Here is a 27,560-nt window from a genome sequence, read left to right as displayed (position 1 = left end):
AATACTGAAAATCGCATAGAAAGGCGATTCGGTTCAAATAGAAGTCAGACGTTCTCTGCATTCACTAGTAAAAGCCTCTGCATTGAATATATCTTCATACATGTCAAAGTATCCGCTTTAAGCACCTGCTCAGCAGTTATTCTTTAAAGCTTCCCTCGGATATTCCCACAGCATAATGAATTTACATAGTATATGGCAACAGTTTTGTATGCCTCTTGCATATGCATGAGCTGTAGGTTCCATTGTAAGGCAAAAAAAAAATACAAAATATAAAAATAAATTACGCCCACATAAATTAACGAGCATTTTATATACAACCAATCGACACTTTTACCGCACTCTGCTCTCCTTTTGTCATATTTTATTTATTTTTTTTTTTTGTATTCTTTGATTTTTTCAGATTTTTATTTTTATTGGCATATAAATTTTAATGCCATTTTAATTTGCTCGGCACCTTACGCCCCATTTGCATAACTTTTTGCAACAATGAGTTAATTTGCTCCTTTTTAGTCGCAGCGGTTGCCGCTGCCGCCGACTCGTGCTACGTTTTAAATTTAACGTTCAATTAAATTTTATTGTTTCGTACATAATGAAGAAATAAAATGCGCCGCCGGGCAACAACAACAGCAGCAGCAGCAGCCGCAGCAGCAGCAACAGCAACATAGGTAACTGGCAAACAGGCGGACGCTCTACTGCAGCATGTCCAATCGAGCAACGCCACCAAATTGTTGCATGCCACGGCGCTGACCTTCGAATTTGGTTTTTGACATTCGAGCGCTGCACTTGATTTTTTCAATTTCGGTTTTAGGTAATACCCGGCACCGGCATACAAAACCGGGCATATCACAAATGACAATTCACAACATTTATATTTATATATTTTTTTCATGAATTATTTTGATTATTTCATTTTAAAAATGTAGATAAATATTTAAAATTTATCTGGCAATACTAATTTATCCCCTTCGAGCTCGTTTAAATTGGCAATTTGAACTTCTGCTCGATCTGGCAACACTTGCAAGCGTTAAGTTGGCTGCGCCTGAGCTATTATTAAACTAAATTTAGAAAAAATGAAATTAAGATCAAGCTGAAATTCCATTTAGTCTAGCGAAAATCAAATATAGACTGCATTTAAATCAAGCAATTACTGTAAATTATAATTCATCAGCTCTTATAGCATCAGAAAATGTTAAATATAGGTTTCATATAAAGCGAAAACATAAACAATATCAAGTTCAATAATTAAAGTCGTGTGCCAGCCAAACTAATTAATGTTTTTAAAGGTCACTTTGAAATTAAAGTGTTGGACCATAAACTAAATGTTTACGTCAAGGCTAGGTTAGGTTAATTTTTGACCGCTTTCAGGCTGTTGACCTGACACGCTTAGGCCATGACTTGACCCATTATGATGTCGTGAAATCTATTTAGTCATATTTTCAATTGAAAACATATGATTGAGAGGAAATCTATGCGCACGCCAACATTTTTCAAGTTTTCAAAGCACCCAAAACACTTGAGTAGTTGCTTTAAATACAGCACGCAGATCGTTTTAAGTTTTATAATAAGCTGTATCATCTGTCATCTGCCTAAATAAACCTATTATGCTGACAGGTTGTAGATCTTTAGTTGTTACCAGTACATATGCTATCAATAGGCATATTGCAAAATCTTTTAGGCCTATTAACAGTTGAGAGTTCGTTCAAAATTTACGGAAACAAAGTTTCGAAATGAGACAAAACGCATAATCGAAAAAGTGAAATTAATTCGATGGATCAGCAAAACGAAAACGTTCGGAATTCACGCTTTTGCAGAATATTTTAAGGGATATTTAGGATATTAAATATACACAAACTGAAATAAATATATTAATATTATAATAAAATATAATCTTAAGACTTTTGTATTAATTGACTGCAATATATGTGGTATTTTTCTGGGTACTGGTATTTCAGAGTCTTGCATTTGGCAATACTTTGGTATGCATTCGAAATTTATTGTTGTTTTCGTTTGAGGTTTTCAATTTTGCTGTGGTATTTACATGGCGTCTGTCTGTCAGGCAGGTAACGCCCCCTTCATTTAGTGGACTTCAGTCCAGACTATCATTTGTTAATTATGCGTATTATTTGCAACATATTTTGTGTAGCTGCCTCGGTCAGAGATTGAGCAGGTAATTTTGAATCCGAAGCTCAGTAAACCCGCTTGCATTGGCCTTTTTAAGCGAATGGATAAAAGACCTAAATACGAATCGCCAGCGGCAAGTAAAATATTTCTACAAGATTGCGCATACGCCGTGTGTGCAGCGCAAGGCCCTTCAGCAAGAGTTAACTACATTTGTATTTATTGACCTGCGTGGCGGGGGCGGGGTCTAGCAGCAGCAGCAGCAGCAGCAGCAGTAGCTAATAAATATTACAAAATAGTTGTTGATTTCAACAGGCGAAATTAGCTTCTTTTTTGTTTTGTTATATTAAATATTATAGTTTTTTCTCTGATAATTTCCGGCTGCAGACTGCCCACGAAGTCTGCGCACGCATTTTAATGGTAACATTTTCAGTTGGCTTTGATTTGATTTTATGACGATTTGATTTTATGACTTAATTGCGTTTCACTTGCGGTTTAACGAACTTGGCCAACTGGCAAGGACACGCACAGCACGTTTGTCGGTGGCTTCAGTGGCGCCAAATTAACGATTAACATGCACCGTTTCGGTTGTCAGTAATCAATTAAAACTGGGCAGCAGCAGCAGCAGAAGCGGCAGCCGTGTGTGTTAAGCAAATGCGTTAACATCTGGCTGGTAAATTAATGGGTTTCATCTGCACAAATCGCAAATTACATATCGCAAATATCGAATATCATTTGCTCATTTGCTCATTTGATTTTTGGCTAAGAGCCACAAACGCCCACAGCTGCAATTCCGGCTTAAAGACAAAAGCCATAAATAATCATTTTTGCACGTTACGCATTGTTTACTAATTATTTAACTTGAACTTGACGTTAATCAAGCGTTTATTTCGAATATTTGTTTATAATTGGTAATTGTATTATAACTATTTATAAAGCTGACCTTTTGCGTTCTTAAGTCTCGCTGCCAAAGGCCGAGCAATTAACAGCTTGCCAATGTTAAGTGCAAGACTTTGGCGTTATTTTTTTCTCTACTCATCTTCTTCCTTTTTTTTGCAGTTAAGTACATTACGTTTTGGCCATCTAATGATACAAAGTCGTATAAATAATCTCAGTGATAATGATCTAGCCAGCATTGTTGTCATTTCTTGGGATACCCTGTTGCCAACAAGCATGCACTTAATTAGGGTATAATAATCCAGTTCGAATATCTAGCTCATAAATAAATCTAAGGTCTATGGAAAATTTCTGGCTTTCTCCTTGTTTCATGCCTTATCAAGAAATGTTAGTAATATATTTTAATTTATTTTATTAGTTATTTTCTTCATTTTTTCTTTAAGTTCAAACTTTTTTCGAAATATTTTATGAATTGAATTTTTTTGCGTCCAAATATTCAAAAATTTTCTAGACCGATTTTCAAGTAAAATATTTATTTGGCCTTGGCCTATTCCCAACTATGATTTAATATAAATCTTATATATTGTTGTTAAATTTATGTTAGATTTACAAATACAATTTGCCAAGCTGAAAACGGGGTAACTTCAAGTCATTTTAGAATCTTCATTGGATAATTCTTATTAATTGTATATTTTTGCTGAATTTTGTTTCAATGGTATTTATTTCTTGTCGAGCAAACAATTAAAAGCGATTACAGTGTTTAAATTTGTGCTCCACAGCGAAATAGCTTTAAGATGCGCAAATTGCTTTAAATTGAGCTGTTTGAATAGTGAATGAGTATTATGAATAAGTATAGATCTGATGATGCTGTTGCTGGCAACAGGAAACCCCCCTGCACGAACTGGGATACGAGAGTTTGTTTAGCTAATGAATGTGGCTGGCGGGCATAAGATTTCATATTCAAATATCAAATCTCTGGAATGCCAACAATGTAAACAGCTCGCAGCTACAGGTTAAGGTGCAAATTGTTGACTGAGGCTGGATTTGGAATTGGCATGGGCTGGTTAAACCAGACGATTTAATTAATATTCGGGCATCTTTCTGATTGCATTTTCTGTGTACCTTATCCATCAATCCGCGAATATCGATATCCATAATCAACTATAAATATTTATTAAATCAAGCTACAAATACGCCGATCGACTAATTTATGGTGAAAGTGTTGTCTTATTTTTACATCAACATCTCGTCTGCAGCGTATTTATATAACAATACGTACATAAGTATATATTTTTATTGAATTCATTTAAATGAGTTTTGAGCTTCAGCCCAGCTTGTGACCTGTCCCAAAAATTAATTTAGACAAACAGCCGACGATTAACGCGTAACCAAAAAAAACAAAAAAAAACCAGAGCAAATTAGTCAAAGTTAAAACAAAATATTACCGAATATTCAAATGACACAAGCCGAAAATGGCGCAAAGAAGTTTGCGTGTGAGGAGATCCTAATGAAGCCTATAAAAAGTTATCTTAGCAAACAGCTTTTTATATTGATTAAACGAACTGAAAATGTGCAGAAAATATTCTTGAAATTATATTAAAGCTTTATAGAGATTAATCAATCTGTTCTAGAGTAAACATTGGAGAAAAGAAGATTGCACGTCCGGAGATGAAACGCTTTACAAATTTACTAAAGGAAAATGAAGAGCATAAATGATTTTTGAAAGCTGATTAAAGCTTTATAAGGATTAATCGGACCGAGATAATACTCTGACATGAGACAATACTCTTTTCATATTTACTAAAGGCAACTGTGGAACTGTGGTTTATGAAAGTTTATGAAAGCTTAACATAATAAGTCAATCAAATTTCTCTTCTAATTCTATGATATTACTTAAGCAATGAGCTTTGAGTTTGACTTAGCTCTTAAAATAATATTCACGCATTAATCAACACTACGACAAAAGGCTGAAAAAGGCTTTAAAAGTTTCTTAAGCTTGATTAATAAAGCTCGACGCTAAACTATTTATACTATATTCCTTATATTCCTAACAGCTTAAAACATATTAATTAGACCAAAGCTTGACTATTTATATACCATTTATTCGTTACAGCTTAAGGCATACTTATTCTTCTTCCCTTGTTCTTTATTGCCAATTTGCACCTTAAGGAATATCTCGCTTATAGCTTTTTTCACATTCGGCTCGTGTCGCTGTGTCTTATGCAAACAGATGAGTAAACCAAATTATTTTGCTCACACAGTAAAACAAAAAATACCAAAAACAAAAATGAAGCGAAGTTAAGTTGACTTCTAGGGCACTTGAGAATGCCAAAAATAGATAGTTCCCTTTAAACGTAAGTAAATATTTCTCGGTGGGCTTCAACTTCATCAAAATTCTTGTTGCGTTATACTTCCGATTGCCTGTTTGGACAAAAAAAGAACAAAAGAGCTGTCGGCCTGAGACAAATCTCAGTGTCAGACAGCAAATAGTTTAACAAGTGCGCAGCTCGCTGAGCAGCAGATGAGACCCATGCGAAACAGGAACCAAAACACCAAACCAAAAAACACATGACATCACAAGAAATATGATAATACTTATATATATATATATATATATATTGAGTTTTTGTAGCGCAATGGTACTCATTGTAATTGGGCCCCGTTGGCCAGCACGACTTGACCTCAACGTGTTAATTGCTCTTTTCCAACCGGGGTCTACCAACTGTTAATCTCTGCCTAAATGCGTACAGCCAGAGGGCCTGTTCGCCTGCTAATGTTAATGTTAATCTAAATGTTAATGTGCTTGTTGCTGGTGCTTCGCCCTTTTCTTGTACTTGGACATGTTTGCGCGGCGATGCTACCAATTGCGAGCATAATTGACCTCGCATTCATCTGCGTCCACTTGACCACTTTTCTTTAAAGTTTTTAAACCAAACGTGAGTTTTTCTTATTTCGTTTTTAGCGGAAATTGGTTTTTAACCGCTTTTGTGTGCGTTTATTATTGTTGTTGCTACAATGTTGCAAGAATAATTGAGCTGCGCAATGTAATGTTATGATTTTATTTTTATATATTTTTTTTTATATATTTTGCCCCAACATGAAGCAGCTAATGGGAGCGCAGTGTCAATAGCCATCAATTATTAATATTAATTGTTGCTTGTTTGCTGCGTAAATTGGCAGTTGAATGAGTTTATTAAATATCTCAAGTATTTGCTGTGGATGTCATAATTTATGTATGTTTGTGTATTTTATGTCATTTATTACATTTTTTTATATACTCTTTTATTTGCTTTGACTATTTTTTATTGTTTTAGGAAACAATAAACAAATTTTTACAATTTTTTAGCACAAACATTTTATACCCTAGCAGGTTGTATTATAATTTTGTCGTGAAATGACATCTCCGACCCCATAAAGTATATATATATTCTTGATCAGCATCAACAGCCGAGTCGATCGAGCCATGTCCGTCTGTCCGTCTGTCTGTTTTTATGCGAACTAGTCTCTCAGTTTAAAAGCTATCTTAATGAAATTTTGCAGAAGTCCCTCTTTCTGTTGCACACAGAACATATGTCAAAACCAGCTGGATCGGACGACTATATCATATAGCTGCCAACGATCGGTCGAAAATTAAGTTGTTGTATGAAAAAACATTTTGTTTTTCAAGATATCTTGCCCAAACTCGGCATTAACTATTTTCCCTGTGCTTCTTAGATACGGGCAAAGCACAATAAGCATTATGAAAAGGTTGGGTATGCAAGGGTATTAGATCTTCGGTGTGCCGAAGATAGCCTTTCTTTCTCGTTTTAACTTATTTTGGTTCTCTTAAATTCACAGCTGAAGATCTTCACAAAATTTATGCATACTTTACGGCAGATTCGTAAAAAACATCTCATTTAACATGCGAAGCCAAAAATGCTGCAATACTTTTATTAAATTAACATGTTTTTAATAATGAACTGTGTCTGTATGGGATATTTGAGGGTCCCATTTTTGCATGAATTTTGACTAGAAATCATGTTGGCAGATTTGGATGCCCAATTGATTTAGAGGCAAAACAATGGAAAAAGTTCCAAGCCTCGTGGAAATCGGATGAGATTTGACCGAGTTATGGAGGTGGGAAATTTTAAGCTATGTCTATAGGTAAAATTTATAAAAAGCGCCAATATAATTTAGAAAAACCAGAATTAGTTCTTTAGAAAAAGAGTTAAACGAGAGTTTCATGGCAACAGATACTGTTCGCCAAAAGTCAAGAACAAGGACTGAGGAGACAGGCCAAAATGGTTTTTGAACGTGTAAGGAAAATGTTTAATGCAAAAACATTTGTCTGGAGCTAAGCCCAGATGCCCAAAGTGTACATTGTAAGGATGTGTCAGAGTATGTTAAATGGCTAAGCTAATAAGCATAACAATTGCGTGACAGCTGTCAAAATGCCAAAAGACAACGCTTAACAACGCTTACCAAAGGCTCATAAATGAGTTGCAGCAGCAGCATGTCAGCTGGTTTATACACAATGTAAATTCTACTCCTGCGCGGACTCCTTGTTGTTGCATGTAGTTATGCATTTTAGGGCCCGGCTCTCCTTCAAGTGAGCATCTGCTGCTTGCTGCCTTGAAAATAAATAAACAAAGGCCAAGGAGCTGCGAACACACACGTCTCATATCGATACATTTGGCACACTTTCCGAGCGATGTCCATATGCGGCCAAAGTACTTGGTGTATTTTCGCCCGGAGAGGGGAATATAAGACGCAATCGCAGTGTGCACCACATGGCTGTCAGAGATGCCGATAAGACGTGCGAATAAGGGGAATATGCGCACACACACACACACACACACTCATCAAATATGAACGCAATGTCCGAGGAACTATGAGGATTCGGTTTGGGGGGCTTTATATGGTGGGCTAAGTACTTGGTAATACGCTTACACATTCATAAACATGAGAATTCAAGCAATCTAAATGCCACTGGCACATGCGACTATTGACAAATCATTAAGGTATGTCTGAAAATGGGGAGTGTGGAAGATATTGTGCCCTGCATGCCCCCTAACCCAAGCACACCCCGTCTGTAAATATTTGCACAAATATTTGTGTTGTTTTTTTGCAGAACATTTCAAGTACAATTTCGAGTAGACACACTCAACCGTGTAAATGGAGGGCAAACGCAGGAAGGCGTCGTATACAAAACAAAATGGGGTGACTATTGTTTGTATTACTTTTTACTTTCACTTTTTTGTTTGCGCATACACTACCCCAGGGCAGAGGGTAATATGTTTATGGCAAGAAATGTGCAACATATTCAAAAATATATTGTAAGGTCAATATGTGAAAAATGTTATTCAGCACGTACTATCTTGAACTATTATCTATTTAAAAATGAATGGAATAAGGAAACCATAAATCCATATCAAATGTTTCCGCTCATGTAAGCCTTGTGGTAAGAATCCTTAAGCCGAGAATAAAACTTCGATTTCGTTAATTTAACCTTTGACCCGCATTATCACATAATTATTAGTTTCTTCTACAATATATTACTCAGAAAAATATGTTGCCCAGAACCTTTTTTTTTATTTTATGATACTCGCTGTTCTTATCCCTCCAAATTTAAAGGCGTTAATGTACGCTAGGAAAGATTTCGTAATGTCTTTTTATAATTTATTATTTTAAATATTTACGAGTCTTTAATGTTAAAATTTAAATATATTAGTTTCTGCTTAAAGCCAAATTATCTATGTAGCAATAACAAATATGTAAATTTGGTTTTCACACATTTTTATCGTTTGCCCACAAGGGTATCGCGTGCTCGACTTGCTAAGCAAAACTCTCTCCGTAGCTGTTTACTTTTACTTTTACTGAATTTTTTTAATATTTATTTTTGCTTTTGCATACAGCGAAAAAATTATTATTTTTCGCGTTGGTGGGTTATTGACCAACTAGGTTGGGCAGCACTTCCACCATTTCCACGCTTTATGCTCCAGCCTGAATATGAATATTTTAATTGCAATATTTTCCAGCTGAGGCAGCGTCTACTTTTTTAATTGAAATTCATTGCTCATTGTCCGCTAAGCAGTGAAATTGTCACATTGGTCGTTAATTAAGAGAGCCAACCGAAAACCAACCCCCAATTGAAGATGCAGCAGGAAAAGAGAGGCCGCGGTTGACGACTGATTTACGTACTTTAATTAGAAAAGTTGCCAAGGAACCAACAATTTTCCCAGGCATTGAGCTGAGAGCTGTGAAAAACGACATAAATCTGTTCACAAATTGCGAAGTTGCAATTGAATAATATGTTCAAGATCTAAACATGGTATCTGGCAACCTTTTTGCTCTTTGACTTACGAACAAGTTTTACAATTTCCGGCTAGAACAAAATAAGATGAAGAAGCAGAAGAAAATAGTGCGTCAGGCGACCGCACAAAGCGTCTCTTGAAGGCAAATGCCGCACAATTGTTGTATCGAGGGCCGACATAAATCTTGAGTCTGTGCTCGGCATCTAATTATGCCGAAAAACCAAAAATTTCCGGCAACACTTTGCTACCTGACTTTAAAACTGCTCTCGAAATTCTAGACAATTTTTAATGAATATAGTTTATGGCTTGAACGAGCTGGAAGACGGAGCCAAGTAAATGACTTTTTTATGAGCCAGTTGCTGCCACACAGCGAGCTTCCAGGAAAGTGCGCGGCTTAGCTATTTGCATGACCCCGGACCCGAAGCCGCTGGCTTCAAACGCCAACACAAATGCTCATTAGTGGGTCACGTGCCGGCGCCACGTTATCAGCTGCTTTGGTTTGGGTTAGTGTCAACAGCCAGCGCCTTGAACAAACAAAAACTGCGCCCAAGGGGGCAGATATACATATCTATATAAATATATACATATATACCACATATCGTAGCCAGCCACCCACCTCACGATGAATCCGAGTCCCAATCAACTGACGAATGTGCGTCATAATCAAGGCAAATTGTTTGGCAAACCGATAGCTCTCTCTCTCTATATGCGGCACAACTTCCAATTAATATATCAAAACCGAAGGCTGCCTTTGAGGTTTCAGTTTCGGTTCGGATTGCAGCTGCGCCCGTTGGCAAATGCACTGCCTACATGCCACATTTCGTTGCACAGCAGGCGGGGTCGGATACAGAGTCTCAGATATAGATACGCACAGATACGCACACCCCCAGCATTTAAACACATACACCTGCCCGTCCATTTATCATTGTGTTGCGGGTCCAGTGCACAATAGAGTTAAAAATCAATTTTAGCTGCATTTTCACCAAGGCAACAACCCAACTCAATTGTTACAATTTGGCATTATGTTTGCCAGCTAAACAGTTGAGTCATGTGAAAAATGGGCGAGTTTTTTTTTTTTTTTGCGAACAATACACTTTTTTTATACCCTATAAATGGACTCAAAAGAGTATCATGTAGTTGAGACTGTGTAAGACTATGAAGCATAAAAAGTTAAATTAAAACAGCTCTGTTTTTATTCTCTTATATAGGGTATTATAATTTTGTCATGGAATGTGTAACGCAAACCCTTATAAAAGCATATTATTCAGCTAATACGATTCTTTGCTTTTTTGCAAATATATATTCCCTACAGCAAAGGAACCTCTTGTAGACAGGGTATTTTCTAGTCGAATAACCTAAACTCCAAATCTACAGCTTGTTTTCGCATTGTTCTGCACTTTGCAGCATCATTTTTTATATGTCGCACAAAGCGAAAATAACATTGAAAATTCTCTTTAAAAATTTAATTGATATAAAAGTACCTTTAGATCCGAGTTGAATCCCATTTGGCTGGCCACTTGCCTGCTCGGAGCGAAGCAATTTATATTCGTTTATCGTTTATCGCCTTTTTGTCGGCGTCTATTTTCGTGGGACCGACAAGAGTGCACCCAGAGGAACGGCAGAGAACGGCGGAGCGCTAGAAAAGATAACACAATAAATTAGCCGAAATGTCTGGCAAGGCAGCGTTTGGGGAATACCCCTAACCCAAGACGGGCCCAAAGACAAACAGCAGACGGAACTCGAGTGTCGTAAAAGTAAAAAACCACACTCCATGCTCCCCGCCCAGCTATTGATTTTAAATTTATCAGTTTTACAGTCCACAATTTAAGAGCTGCGACTAGCTGAAGACTGGTTACATGAGAGGGGGAGAAGGGGCGGGCTGGGTACTGATAAAGGAAACCAATGCCGCCGCATCCTGTCTGCCCTTTGCAAGACACCATCGCAGACTTGGGAGCCCTGCGTTAAGCGAAACTCAATTCAATTTGCCAAGGCTTAGACGGCAGCCTGTGCAAAATTAATAGCCAAATCACATTAGCACGCGACGACGGCCTATTATACGGGCTACCCCGAATAAAAAAAATACAAAATAAAAAAAAGGGGGTAGTCGAAAAAAAAAACGACATAAACACAAAAAGAAAATCACAAATGCGAAATTTCCTTTGCCTTTGTCGCGACGCTGTGGCAAATTGTTAAGTGCAGGGCATAAAAAATGTGCAAAATGCGGCTATTAGAACTACGAACTGGTAAATGCTCTACAATTGCAATTTATTCAAGGCTTTTTTTTAGTAAATAATTAGGAATTTTATCATAAAAATTAGATAGATAACTCAGGCAGATATGCTCTATATGCTCTATTTATAATAATTCAATAAAATCTGCAGTTATTAATTCTTAATCAAAAACACAACTCTTTGGAGCTTAAGCTGTTACATAATTAATCATAAGTATTGAGCTTCTTACAAAATTACTTAAATTATTCCTTTAAGAAAATTTAATTACTTTATTTAGTGCAAGAGTTAAATAAATTCCAAATGCAGTTGCTGTAGAAATCGAATTTTTCATTAATTTTTATTATCATCTGTTATCATCGTATCGCCGCCTGTTTCACAGCTCAGTTAATATGCCCGTATATAGGGTATTCAAGGAGTCAAGCACGCATGACAAAGCCAACCCTTGTTTATGCACAGCGCGTTTCGTTCTACTCGGACAACTGTTGAAAATTGCAAATTGATGCTGAAATTGTATTGAACCGACATTTGATTTAAGCTAGAGAAACTTTACGCAAGCATCGGCAATATTTAACTAACTTTACAGACAGCGCATTTAATCGAATTTTAAGTTTAGTTTGGAATTTTATTCAACTAAAAGCAACAGTTGTTGAACTTTACCCCCAAATACCCCACCCAAGCCGCAAAATTCAATAAAGCGCTAATTTATATAGAGTGCTGCTTTATTTGCCCCCTGCCCAGTGTCTGCTGATGGGTTCAGATGATGATTCGCGCTTGGCTGATTTTAATGCTGATGTTTGGTCGACGGGAATGGGGCACAGACTGTCGATAGACAAGAGCACATCATAATAATGCAATATAGGACCACATGTGAGCATATATATATGGGTGTGTGTGTGTGTCTATGTATTTGTGTGCTGTTTGCTTTTATCAATACGTATGAAAAATAATGGCAGGGAACTATCCTGGGATTGGCAGCACAGCCCGCATCCAGTTGCCTGGGCAATAAATGAAGATACACACACCAACATACACACAGATACTTATTACACACACATAGATATATGTTATATGGTCAATAGAATAGCTCCTTTGGGTCTGCTGTTTTCTGCATTGACACTAATAAAAATCGAGTTTTGCTTTGCTCTTGCCCCTCTCCCACAGGACGTCGCAATATGAGCTGCAAATTCATTTGCCACCATGGAACAATGCACATATTATGATTGGGCTTGGATTCTGTTTCGAGTTCGAGTTGGGATTGTGGCAATATGAGACAGCAAAAGAGACCCTTTTGCAGCTGGCCAGTTGCGGTTGGTCTGGCCGGTAGGCTTGGTTTATGCGTTTGCTCTAGCACATTTGAAATGTGTCAAGAATTTCAAATTGAGCTCATTCCTTGTGGTTGCCATCGTGTGTGTGCCTCTGTGTGTGCGTGTGTGCAACAAGTTGGCAAAGCTGTCATCATCAAATGTGGTTACAATATTAATTGCACTTGACAACAGCATGTATAAAGCTGGCTATTCAAGAGTTTGCCGAAGAAGAACTTTATATTCTATACAGATTTTAAAGTGCGAAAAAGGAAAGGACTCAAGAAAAAGTACATGAAAAAAACAGGGTGGAGTTGGAGTACACGCAATCAATCCAGATAAACACCTCATTGATCTTACCGCATGACTTTTTAATATAATCAACCCTTTTAGCAAAAGTGCGCTTGAACCCTTTGGGAATTCCAAGCAAACACCCTTATAATGGGAACTAGAAGCGAAGAGTCGGTGCTGAAATTAGCTAAATATAATTTTATTTGTCATTAAATCAACTAATTGCATTATAGCTCGACTAAGCTCGACTTTTTTGGGGTAAAGTCCCTATTTATGGAGAAAAAGTGCGCCTGAACCCTTTGGGCATTTCAAGCTAACACCCTTAAAAATGCTTTATATGTGATCTAAAATAAGCCAAACGGTTTTTAACTTTTTATTAAATTAGCAAAATGTTTTATAACTAGACTAGGAAATGCTCTTTAGTTTAGTTTGCGTAGGTAATATCGTTTTTGGAGTAAGCTCTTTATTTTTACAGCGAAATTCCGCTACATATGTGATCCTAAAGCTTCAAGTCGTAGTTTAAATTAGCCAAATGTTTTACATAGTTCTATTAGTAAAATTAAATTCAAGTATAGAAACTTTCAAGATTTATATATGGTCAAATGACTAGATCACGATTTTATTAGTTTAAAATATGAGAAAGGCCCTTTAACTTCTCGAACACAACTGTATTGCAGCAATTGTGCAGTCTCTTTGTCGGCTTCAATTACGAAGCACTTTCAATAGCTCCATTAGATGAAAAACAACGCATCGAGAAGATTTGCATGCAAAGGGGATGATATGGAGATAATAACATTTTTCACACACTCCCACGAAACGCTGCCCCATTCAGCCTTCCGCCCCCGCTACTGAGGCATAGTTAGGCGCAAGTCTAATGTAATATCTTCAATAAAATTCATTGATGTAAAAGTCGAAGCGGGGAGTCGTCAGTCAACCCTCCTCTGGCCTGATAAAACGTGACAAATGCGAAGCTGTGCGGATTAGTTCACTTCAGTTGGAAAAACGGAAAAAACTGAAGAGCTGGCGGAGAAGAGGAAGCAGCAGCAGAATTGGTACCCAGCTGCGTTGACTCTGCGGCGCTTTAAATTCATTTAAAAATGCATTTCTATTAGTTGGAATTTGTTAAGCGATTTGAACTGCGGCCAGACCCCAAATGCACTTGAACTTGTGCCTTATCAGAAACCCACACACATACACACACATAGGCACAACAACTGTTCGAATTTGTGTGCAATTGTTCGTGGCGGAGTTGAATTTCCCGAGGTTTTTTTTCCCGTTTTCCTTTTACCAAAGAGTCGCTCAATTAATTATGCGCGTTTTCAAACGCTTCGCTGACTAAATGATAACCAAAGTGAATATAGCGGAAATACCGAAGTTTTAATACCCTTTCCTGCATACAAATAAATTGACTCGTTTCAGCATTGTGATACACATACTTGTTCTAGCCGGTTTATTTATTAAGAAACATTTTTATATTGAATATATAAAGCCATATAAAGCTGCATGCACAAAGGACCTACAGGTCTTGCTTCTTATTAACAGTCTTATCTCCTAAAATATGCCTGCCTGGCATAGTTGGTGACAAATTGTTAATACCCTTTTAGCTAGGGTATGCCCAGCCAAGGCCAAATCTCAGAGCTCGAACACACACGCACACACAAGTGTTTTATGCTTCGCTTATGGACATTTCATGTTCAACCTTAACGTGGGACAACGATCCCCTCCCAGGCTCCCTACCGCATTTATGGTTGCCGCTTGGGCGCTGATAACTTAACGGCATCAAGTACTTGAAATATATGGATGTATTTGTAGCTGTATCTGCGACTGTGTGCCTGTTTCTATGGCATTTCCTGCTCATTTTTTTCATGGCCGTCGCTGGAAAATTGATTTCGTTTTAATTGTTTTTCGTTGCACTCGAACGCATTTTGCAGTTCGTGCATGAAAAGTGCCCAGAAATGTGAGTATTCGAAATGTACTCAAAAGCAGTCTGGTAAGACAGGATCAAGCTTGTACAAATGCCAGCAGGGGGGGAGTTTGTGCTAACGATTGTCAACCAAATAAATTCATTAGACACTTTTGTCTTTCACAAAAATTATTCCAAGTATTTCGCTTTGATAGACATTTTTGCCACAATATTTATTGATTTTCAGAGTTCGCTTTTATGTAACTTAGTTTCGTTTTGTGTGCCACATTGAAGAAAACATCCCCGAAATTGTTGTTCGGCATGGAATACCGCCCCCGGTCACAACGGGTAGCGGCCATGTCTCTCGCCTCTCAACTCTCAGGCCTGTGGCAATTTATTTGCCTTGGGTTTTTGGCTGCTCAATAATAAAGTCCTCTAAATCTTTTTTGGTCAAATTGCATTTGGGTTTCGTTCGAGCATGAATTAAAAGGATATGCGTTGCTCCCCCTCACCCTGCCTTCCCGTTGGGGGTTGGAATTCGGCATTTGATTTGAGCAGACAATGTCAACAAGCGCACCAACTGGCCCATCAATATGTATAAAAACCCCACTCTCTTTGTTGGTTCAAAATTCTGCAAAATTTTGGTGCAGCCAACAAATTTATAGCCTAAGCCCTGTGCAAACAAAAGCCGCCTTTCAATTGCGGCCATAATATCGAACATAATCTTGTAAAGAGCCCGGCCATGAACCACGAGCGTAGACACGCCTAATTGCTCTGCTGAAGTACAGTTGGAGGTGTCTTCAATGAAAACCAAATGAAAATTGTAAACTTAAATCCAACAATAATCTTACAAAGAGGAAACTCTTTCATTGTTGCCTCAACTAGCCAGAGATGAGCGCGAGTCGTGCGTGAAATCTACGTTAATATAGATATAGATATAGATATAGATATAGATATAGATATAGATATAGATATAGATATAGATATAGATATAGATATAGATATAGATATAGATATAGATATAGATATAGATATAGATATAGATATAGATATAGATATAGATATAGATATAGATATAGATATAGATATAGATATAGATATAGATATAGATATAGATATAGATATAGATATAGATATAGATATAGATATAGATATAGATATAGATATAGATATAGATATAGATATAGATATAGATATAGATATAGATATAGATATAGATATAGATATAGATATAGATATAGATATAGATATAGATATAGATATAGATATAGATATAGATATAGATATAGATATAGATATAGATATAGATATAGATATAGATATAGATATAGATATAGATATAGATATAGATATAGATATAGATATAGATATAGATATAGATATAGATATAGATATAGATATAGATATAGATATAGATATAGATATAGATATAGATATAGATATAGATATAGATATAGATATAGATATAGATATAGATATAGATATAGATATAGATATAGATATAGATATAGATATAGATATAGATAGATATAGATATAGATATAGATATAGATATAGATATAGATATAGATATAGATATAGATATAGATATAGATATAGATATAGATATAGATATAGATATAGATATAGATATAGATATATATAGATATAGATATAGATATAGATATAGATATAGATATAGATATAGATATAGATATAGATATAGATATATATGTAGATCTAATCTAGTTAATGTCAATATCATGTAAATTCATATCTCTAATAATCGGTTAAGATTTTGCTCGTGCTCGTCACGACCTTTGCCCATCTCTATTACGAGACACGCGCACAAAAAAACGCTTAGCAGCCTCGGTGAGACGCAGATAAATCTGCAATTCTCTACAAAATCAAATGTTTTCAGTTCAACGAATTTCAAATGAGCCAAATAAACAAGCGAACTCGTCGTCGACGTCGTCGTTATTGTTGCCTGCCCCAGGGCAGGGCTGCGGCTATACAAATGTATCTTTAAGATACAGCAAACCGAAAATAACTCATTGTTTTGTTAGATTTGCATCTACTTATTTAGGCTCCGTGTTCCGGAGCAACATGTTTTGCTTGCGGATTACTTTTGCCATAGATTATGTGCGTGCGATAAGAAAACTACATATAAGTATATTTGAATGTCGAGCATTGTTCTTAGATATTGTATTTCAAAACTGAGCCGAGCTGTGTGAGTGTGTTTGTGTGTGTGCTGTGTAAAAACGCCCTCAAAGTTCTCGTTTTACTTTAATGTTTTCATAGTTCATTATGCGAGTTTAACACATTGCTGGCACACGTGTTGCACACGTTTGAGGGATTAAACACAGCCGGGATTTGGGCACCGTTCAGGCGCTGCCACAAAGGATTTGCAACTAACGGAAATATTAGCTACATTAAACCCAAAATGGGGAGCATCAGCTGATATTGCGCGCCATTTCAAATTAATTAGAGGCCGCATTGTTCCAAGCACTCGTCTCAGCTGTCTCTTTCCCTGCCCATGCTTAACTATGTGAGGCTGCAAACTCTCACATGTGCGCACTTTTCCCAGCTGTTCGCAGTCCTTGCGGCTGCAGCAGACACACATCCTGTCGCATCCTTTTTGGGCCCGCTTCGACATGCCATGACTTGCGGTTTCATATTTCACCTTAAAAGGCAATCAATGAACGCTCCCCACTCTTATTATGATTATATTTTTCTTCTCCTTCTGCATTCTTTACCCCTGGCTATGCAGTACAAACTATGCAGGACTGTAATTTCATACTTTGATTTCGACAGTATTGAGTTTTTATGAATGTAAACAGGTTGGCTCAACATAAAAAATAAAAGACATCGTAAATACATAAATATTTAATGGAGCTGACAGACTCAACAGTTGCTGGCCAAGTAGGCGTATACGCAATGTGTAAAACATTTGTTTGATCTCAAAGGCAACTCGGTGTGGGTTATTAATGCATAATTATACTATATTTATAATTTGTGTCGACATGCGTGACGCATTGAAGAAGATAGAATTGAATTGATATTAAAAGACATTATTGGCAAAGGGCAACGAGCATAGAAGCGACCACCTGGTCTGTTATACGGTCAATTTATGCCAGTTAAAATAAAAATATGCAAGGTTTGCCAAAGTTGAACCATTTTTAAAATAATTTAATGTGTTACGGACATCTCTCCAAGAAAATACAAATGAAAATATTAATATATATATATAACCTTTAGAAATATTTCTGTGGTATTTGTTAAACATAAATAAAATCTGCTTACCCCAAAACTTATCTAGAGTGTCACATTTAAGGGTAACAAAATGCCAACCCTTATTCAATTAGAACTCATATTCCAGTTTAAATATAATCAAGAAACATGGCCATAAAACCATAAAAAATAACAACACTAATGTCAACGTACGACACAAATTATTCGAATGCTACTCAGACTATTCATTCGGTCACAAATTATGACTAATCGCCGTTTCAGGGTGACCATATGGGACATTCCCGACGCACACACACACGCGTTCGCTGGTTAAGTCAATTAAAGCCAACTAATTGTTATGCACCCCCCAGAAATGGAATTAGAAATGTGGAACGCAGTTTCGAAGGTTACAGATATTTAAAAAGGAAATGAAAGTAGCTGCGCTTAATTAAAGTAAATGACTAATGCGAAATTTTCATTTTACCTGCGTTTTGATAATTTTCAACAATTTTCATTATTAGCCAAGCTAGCCCTTGGCTCTCTGCAGAGCCAGGTATACAATTCATTTAGCTCTCGCCACACAGCCGAATTATTTACAGTCCATCCATCAAAAATTGAACACAACAGAAGGAACAAAGGCGCCGAACTGGCAAAAATAAGCGAACATATGGCCAAATATTCAACAAACTGCAGCCAGATGAGGGTTGGCAAATGCATCTCTTAAATGATGTTGGCAAAATGTGAAATGGTAAACGAAACTGGATGATTGAAATGTGAACTGATCTTTGAGCATAGATTAGCATTTAAGCAGTTGACAAGCAATAGATGTAGGTTCAATAGAAAAAATGGTTAATTCTCAAAAAAGTGATGCTTTATAGACAAAAAAAATGGGTAATACGGGATATAAGTTCCGCAGAATAATACAGATTATTGCATACATTTTGTGTTGCGGGCTTTGCAAAACGAATTTTGGTATATAGAGATTATATACTTCTATTGAAATACAACAAATGTAAGTTATACTTAATGAGAACTCAATGCACCAAGCAACCATTATAATTATATCCCTAGTATTTGTAGGCTACGTATTCTTCTGATCTTCCAGTGGGAAGGATATCCCATTAAATCAGCCAGATAGGTTTCACTATGTTCCCTACATACTATATGCATAATCTTATCAACATCGGATCACTATACAGCTGCCATAGGAAGGATCGCTCGAAAAGTAGACTTTTATAAGGCAAAATATTCTGTTATCAAAGATATTCTTAGGAAACTCAGAGTATAAAAGCTTCGGTGTGCCGAATATATCTTAACTTTAATGTTTCTAACTATATTTTACCTTATTGACGAGCATAGGTGTTAAAATTCAGATTGATCAGCGCTTTCAAGTACCTATTTTATAAATAAATTGATCAGTAAAACAAAATAGACCCAAATCCCTGCATCAGCAAAAGCTCCCAGTACCGACTTTCTCTCATCTGTTATATCTCTTTTATATCATACATTTCACAACCATTTACAATGGAAACAGTCTATAAAAACTGCAGTAAATCAACAAATTTATTCCAGTTTAACCATTTGGTATTTATTCAAACGGCGAGTGCAATTTATGACAGCTGTCAGATGAGGCAGTGGCTTAATTTTTGGCAAATGTTGCCGTCTTTTAGCATAGAAATCAAGCCGAGCTAAGGCATTCAACTGTGAAACAATAAAAATAGCTAGTATTGTGCGCAAGAGTTGACAAATTTCACACGCACTCGCAAATGCCATAAAAACTGTATGAAATTGGGCTGGGCAATCAGGTTAGGGGAAGGTTACGTCCAAAGAAAAGACAAAGGCGAAATCGAGTCGCTGCCAAACAATAGACAGACAGCATTTGTCATAGATATCGCAGTGTTTTGTGGGGTGACAACCCTGGCGGCTATTGCATCTTTCACACGCTGGCAAAAAAAAAAAAAAAAAAAAAAAATGTTATGTAATTAATACAAACGTATTGTGGCAAAGAATGCGAAGATTTCAGTTTAGTTCGCATTCGATTGTCTCGCATTACATTTATTTACACGGAAATGTGTCGCATGTTTGCCAACTGTCTGACAGGATGTGCGAGAACTCTGGCTCGATGAAATCGATGTTGAAATTCAATTAAAAGGAAAAAAAAATACGCGCGCTTTTGTGCGGCAACTCTGGCGAAAAGAAAATATTTGTTTCAATCCGGTCGAGTGTCTTGAGTAAATAAATGCTTAACGGGCTGCCAGCTACTTGGGAGTGTTTAATGAGCCAAAATGAGGCAAAAGATGCCGAAAAGATCCACAAGCAAACAATTAGAAACTGGCTGACAGTTAGACAGTCAGACAAGGACCCCGAAACAGGACTCCGGCTGCGTTGTGGCATACGCTGCAACTCAAACTAAGTGGAAGAGCCGAAAGACAGCGCAAAATCAAATTGCCCTACGTCGCCAGACACCAATAACAAATTTGAGAGCTACGAAGTGTGTGTGCGTGTGTGCATACCCTGTGGGACCCTTTTGGGCTAACAGCGTAGCTATAGGCCAGACAAGGGAAGTATGTCATGATAATGTGCCTGCCTTTTTCATGCATGCAGCATACATTAAAGGAAGAGAAACTGTATGCAGGGTATGCCAAATACAACTTCTAGCCAGCAAGAAAAATAAAGAATCATGAAAATGCGTCTACTTTTTTCATGCATGCAGCATACGTGTTTCTGGCATTAGTTTAAAGGAGCAGAAACTGTATGCAGAATAGACAATAGACAAAATTTCCACGATAATCTTCCTGCTATTTTCATGCATGCAGCATACTTCTTTTCTTTTAGCATACAATTTCTAGGCAGCAAAAAACGAAAGGGTCATGAAAATGTGCCTGCCTTTTTCAGGCATCCAGCATACGTGTTTTTGTCAGCAGTTAAATAAAATTTCAAGCTAAAGAAAAACGAACTTATAAAAATCAAAGAAAATGCCTGATGCATGCCTAGTTTAGCTCTCTTAAAGCGCATTTTTCAGCTGCCATGGCTGTGTGATCTTCATGTCATTATTTTTCCTGCTGGGTCTTCTAGGCATCGGGTCCAGTTTTGGTGCCTCATCTTGTTGCCTGTGTAAACAACAGTTGCCATGCCGCTAAATCAGGCGTGTACAATTTCAGCATGCTGCATTTTATGCCACACATTTTGTTAATGCCTGCCCCTTCGGTGCTTCCTCAACTTCCACATCATCTCTTGGCTGGCCCCGATCTCGGGGTCCGTTTCGGGGCTGTCGCCCTCGTCGTTGCGACGCCGCATGAGTTTTTGGAAAGAAATTTCAAATGTTTGGCAGCAGCAGCAGCAGCAGATGTTTTTTTCATTTTCATTTATACGAAAATCGGCTTTTATCTTTAACCATTTCGTGCACTCAAAGGCTGGCGCTGATGCGATCTCTTGCGGCCCTTTATACGAGCATCTTGCCTGCTCGAACGGACGAGTTGTTGTTGTTCACCAAATTATGATAATGATAATACATATTGTGTGCCGTCAATCGGAATTGTTTGTCTGCGAGATCCTTTTGTGCAGTCCGCAGTCCTTTTCACACCAAGGCTCGAACCCGAACTTGTCTAATGAGCCCGGCGATGCCCGTCCATGCTGATGCCAAGCCTTCGATAAGGGACCTGGGCTAGAGAAATTCGGGGCGCGTCTGATTTGTCATACAAATTATAGACCAGCTCTTGGGAATAGCATGGAAAATTTTGCTGGAGAAGGCGTTGCCCCAAATGCAGGTTCCACTTGCAAATGCACTCAAATTATATTCGATGCGGGGGCTGCAACGAATCAAGCTGAATCCCAAAGCATTTGACAGTTGAAGCTCGAAATGGAACATTTGCCGGGCAACATTTAAAACATTTACACGCCACAATTAGGCTAAACAAATTCGGAGTGAATGCAGCTGAAAAATGGAAAGGGAAATGTAACGCATTGCAGTTCCGGTTGAGAGCGGAAGGAAACGCGTGCCGTACGCGTGTGAGACGAACCGAATCAATGGGAAGAAGCCAATGCGATGTGTGTGTGTGTGAGTGTGTGTGTGTGTGTGTGTGTGATATGGCAGAGCGTGAAAGCAGCTGATAGAGCATGGCCACATATCATATGATAGAACCCAGCTGCAATGAAATTTGAGTGGAGTTGGCAAAAAAAAAACTAAATACCAAACAGCTGTGTCCTGCATGGACCTGGCCAATTTGCATGCAAAAATGCAGCTGAGCTAATTAAATTTGCTTTTCCTGGCAGCAATTTTTTTTTTTTTTGTTGCTGGTATTTTCACTGGCATTTGTCAGCTGCAATTTGGCGACTTTTTGTTGACACTTCCGCTTCCTGATGCAATTTAGCTGTAACCCAATGCTGTCAAAAGGACCCTACAAACATCCTTGTTAGCCATGGGTGTTCCCTCTCCCTCTCTGTCTCTCACGCTCTCTCTCTAGCTTTGTCAAATAATTGGCATTGCCTTTTAGCTATGGTCATGTCAACGTGGCCCACCCGCCTGGACAACATCCTTCGCCTCCTGGCGGCATATTGAAATTTGTTCAAGGTAAACTCAATTTGAACGGACTGCCGCTAGTTGTGACAAAAGGCGTCGGCGTCTGTTTACTTTAATGAGCAAATACTGTACACTAAAGTAGCATGACAAATTCCACATACAGAGAGCGAAAGAGACAGACACCTGAAAGTCAGCCAAATGTATCTCAGATGCAGTCGCAACTTTAGCTGAGCTCGTCTTGCAAAATTTTCAGCTTAAAAGCAACAGCTGCTGGAATACAATTCCAGATTAACATATGGAATTTGATGTGCTTGGTACGTGCCTTGTGTGCTGAGCCCTAAAAGAATGCTGCTTCAATAAAATTTATTCAGCATCATTTAATGATAACTAACTATTCAAGTTGTGTTACAAAAGTATCTTTTATTCAAGCGTGTGCTAGCTTTTGTTTAAGAAAGTATATTATTTAAAAACTTATTATGTATATGAGAACCATAAATGAAAATCTTAACTTTCTTCTTTTGATATCTCTACACAAGACATCTGATCTGCAGCTTTTCGCTGCAAAAACTATAATCTTTATTCAAACAGATCTTAAAATCAAAAAATTAAATCTTTATTCAAACAGATCTGCAAATCAAATCAAAATTGATCAATGTTACGATTTGAACTTCAGGGTAACTTCCTGCCTTGAAATCCGGCTTTTGATTCTGGCTTTTCTCGGCGGTTCGAGTCTTAGTTATGTTCCTTTATTTTTGTTTGGCATAAAGTTCGCTTCATATTAGAAATTAAAGTTTTTGTTCATTTAGATCTTGACTTTAGTTTTTTACAAACTTCGTAAGTCTATACTTTTAAATACTATGTACCTTGAAATGCTATAGACCAAGAATTCTTTAAGTGTTCAATCAATTCTCATTGGCAAATGTTTATACAAAACACTTAAAGTAAACTAAATCATGGATATTTGTTTCAGTTTGTTTTTTCATTTGAATTTTTCATACCATTATTTCAGCAAAATTTCAATTTTCACCAAAAATTCTGTTCTGCCTGTTTGGAAAAACACAACAAATGCTTTGTGATATTCTTGGTATCAGCTTATTCTAGCAGCTAATTAATCAGTCAGCAACATGTGCAAAGTATCTTGGCAATTATAGATTGAAACAATTTTCCCTGCCTCAACTAAGCTTTTAATTACACATATTAATTACACTGACCTTGCACACTCACACACACACACACTTTGATGGCTAAATAAAAAACAAGTTCATTGTGGTTTGCCCTTAGCTATCAAAAGGGGCCTAATCTAATATGGAATATGTAACCCACACAAATACGCATTTCTCGAAAACAACAAGAAATTAAATTCCCAATCTTATTAATGGCATTTACAGCGCACGCTGCGCACAGTTTGCGCCAAGTTCAGCTCCAAAAAATCATATTGAGCTTGAGTTTTTTATGACTCAAAGCGGACAAACAGATAAATATACAAATACAGATACAGATACATTCAACAGATACAGCTAGAGACCTGGTACAAGCCGCTAGCCCGGCACAAGCTAATGAAAAATCAATTTGATGCTAATGCAATGCAGGCGGGGGCGCTGCTGGGTTATGAGGCGGTTGCGGGGCTGGGGGACGTTAGCGTTGTTTGAATTGTTTTTTTTTTCTTTTCTTCGAGACGATCCAACAGATACGACAACTGTGCAAGATCAAAAGGCATCAGAGGAAAATAGTATTCAACATTTTTTTTAGCAGCATCATAAAAATGTACATAGATTTTGTTGTTGTTATTATTTTAGGTTTGCCCAAATAGCTCGAGTGGCCCTTTTTACTATACACACACACACACACACACACTCACGTGTTGTGTTGTGCCTCGCAGCAATAAACAAACAAATGGCAACAAAATAAACAAATTGACGCAGTCACAATTACCCGCGCTAACTCTTTGACGTGCTGGCCAAGATGGCAAGATAAACACCAGGCCTGATAGATACATATTTTGTATAGATAAAGATAGATATATTCTTACGTTTTATCACAAGCCGTTGACCAAGGGACGGCAAATGGGCGTAGTGCTTGAGGCTGAGTAGAAATAGAAGCTGAGCAAACATTGAAAACAAGTCAGTCGGAACTAAGCAGGCTTGCTCAACCAAAAGATACCCAATGCAAATGATAAAATATATCACAAATTATATAGATTATCGCTTTGTTATCGCCCCAGCGACAGTTTGACGACAGCGCAGCATTAAGAAGTGAAACACTTATAGCATTTGTTGTTAATGGACTCAAAATCATTTTTCAGTATCGCAAAAGTATCTCCCTGGCGATACTAATACCTATTTTACAGGTTAGGATTTTATCAAGACTTTAATTTCTTTTTTAAATTTTTAATACTAATCAAATATAGAATATATGAATTATCTGCCCATTCTCTGGTTTATCATGCTCACTTATACAACTTCAAGGTTTACAGGGTATGCACAAATTAACGCTGACTGCCAACGAGTTATTTGTGTAGCTGCACTTAAGCACAAGAAGCATGCGTATCTCACGGATGCGTTCGAGTATCTTTTTTTTTTTTTTGTTTGATTTGGCTAAATGCAATGCTAATGACAGCTACTGCTACTCGTCTTTGATATTCAACTGGCTAATCAAGCAGCTAATAATACGATTTGTGCCAATTACAAAAACAGGCAGCGATTGTTGATTGTTGCCTTTGTCGACGATTTACATAAATTTGCATGTCAATTTGAATTTCTGACTGCACGAATGAAGTTCAGCTGACAAACACGGCACGGAAATGCAAATTCCACAACGTTTGCGTTTGTTAAGTAACTTTTTTTTTGCTTTGCTTTTTTGGGCACTAGCGGAAACATTTTGACCGGAAATCGTAGAACATTTGATAACAAGTTTGAGAAATACAAAGCAAAAAAAAAAAAAAAAACCAACTCGATAAAGTTGCCTCAAATTTCCGCTATCAAAACGAAATGTTTGTGGTCTGGCTCGTAATATGATAAGTAAAAATGCCAGCTCATGTGGCAGCCGCATCATGAGATAGACAGGTACAACTTATCCAACTCCAAGTGTTGCATGCAACGTGACCACAACAAAAAAACAAAACACAAAAAATACAAGAAATGCCATGAGACAGCAACTTAAGTACCACATGCAACGGACCTGGGCTTAGTGTTGAGGAGTCCACCAAACGAAACGGCCAACCAACTAACCATCCATCAACTTGGCCATGGCCGAAACGTGTTGAGCGCTGGCCGCAGCGAAAAATTGAAAAGCATCTAATTGGTAATTATGAGCTGAGCGCGTGCTTGTCCAAAAAAAAAAAAATAAAAAAAAAAAAAACAGAACACAACATGCAGACAACATACACGAAAAAAATACAAAAAATTAAATGAAAAATAAAATACATGAATAAAATTGCTCGACCCAAAAGATACCACAATCTTCCCTGCTAAAGCTACTATTTAAATATATTTTTACTTTCTGTTAACTAAACTAATTAGCTGCAATTATTAAATAGCTTTTAAGCACGGCCCCCATCTAGCCACATACCAAATTTTGGTACCCCAGCTCTTATAGATTCTGAGATCAACTAGACATCCGTAGTCGGGATACTATTCTATATGCCATATACCATATACCAAATTTCAGCTCCCCAGCTGTTTTAGATCCTGAGCTTAACTAGACTCTAGATTATAATTAGGAATAAATACACTACTCGCTATGTTATATATATGTACATCCACATACCAAATTTTGGTACTCCAGATATAGATCCTGAGATTAACTAGACTATATTCAGATTCGAATATATATAAACATACCAAACCTTAGTACTCTTAGTCTGGAATAAGTACACTTCTTGATATGTAATATATATATATTTTGGTACCGCAGGTTTTATAGATCCTGAGATTAACTAGACTCCTAGCTGCTGTTATTTTATAGCCTTAAAGTAAGGCTCAATCAAGCCATAATCAGGAATATCTACCCTACTCTACATGCAATATATCTTATTTTAATCTAGCACAACTCGAAGCTACCCTTTGCTGCCCCTTCACGCTTACAGGGTATAGAAAGGGTCGCTCCTAAAGGGTTCGGGTCAGTCCTCATCATTGCGTCTGGCGACTCGGCCTCAAGTCGCGGCTAATTTGCGCAAGTGTATGGTATCTTATGATTAAGCAGCATTTTGTCTGCAGGGGCTATTGCCAAAAAAAAAAAAAAAACAAGGAAAGAGGCATAAAACTTGAAATTATATGGCAGACATATGCGTGTCTGTACAGATTGGTAATTGTCTAAAATGTGCAGACGCCGTGACTTTGATATTGACTGAAATTCGCTTTTGCTTTTGCTTTTTGAAGTTGGAGTGGCGCTCATCTGCCGGAGTGCTCCGATACAAGAGTTATTAGCCTAATAGCCATTAAGCTAATAAGGCTCAATTTCAGCTGAGATGCGTCTTAAATCAACAATTCAAAGCCCTGGCTTTGTTTGTGTACTCTTAACGGCCCCCTCTTTAGGAGGGGACTTGAAAGTAACTAAAATAATGGCAAATATTTGTGTTATCCGCTTTTCTAAAGTGCCACTCGAATTGCAGCAGAAAGCACTGCAAATCCACAACAAGTTGAGGCCAAGATTGAAGAGTACCATCAGGATAACAGATACAAATCCTTGTTTTTTGTTCTACGTTGCATTTTAATTAAATGCCTCAAAGGCAGCTCACAATACGCAAAAGATAAAATTGCAAGTAAACTGGAGGACAGCAAAATAAAAAAAAAAATAAAA

At 37.3% G+C, this 27,560-nt stretch overlaps 1 protein-coding gene across 1 annotated transcript in view; it reads right to left on the bottom strand.

The window, feature by feature from the left end:
• LOC115760867 (inactive serine protease scarface) overlaps positions 1-27,560 on the bottom strand; it is an 84,868-nt gene that overhangs the window by 40,152 nt on the left and 17,156 nt on the right. The window contains exon 2 of the mRNA XM_030702423.1: positions 10,790-10,944. The gene's annotated coding sequence lies outside the window, so the exon portion shown is untranslated. The remainder of the gene's footprint in view (positions 1-10,789; positions 10,945-27,560) is intronic.

This window comes from Drosophila novamexicana, unplaced genomic scaffold (genome assembly GCF_003285875.2).
Source record: "Drosophila novamexicana strain 15010-1031.04,08,12 unplaced genomic scaffold, DnovRS2.1 tig00000462-arrow-pilon, whole genome shotgun sequence".
NCBI classification, from domain to species: domain Eukaryota; kingdom Metazoa; phylum Arthropoda; class Insecta; order Diptera; family Drosophilidae; genus Drosophila; species Drosophila novamexicana.
Note: the sequence above shows the minus strand (reverse complement) of the source record. Positions and strands in the feature narration are given on the sequence as shown.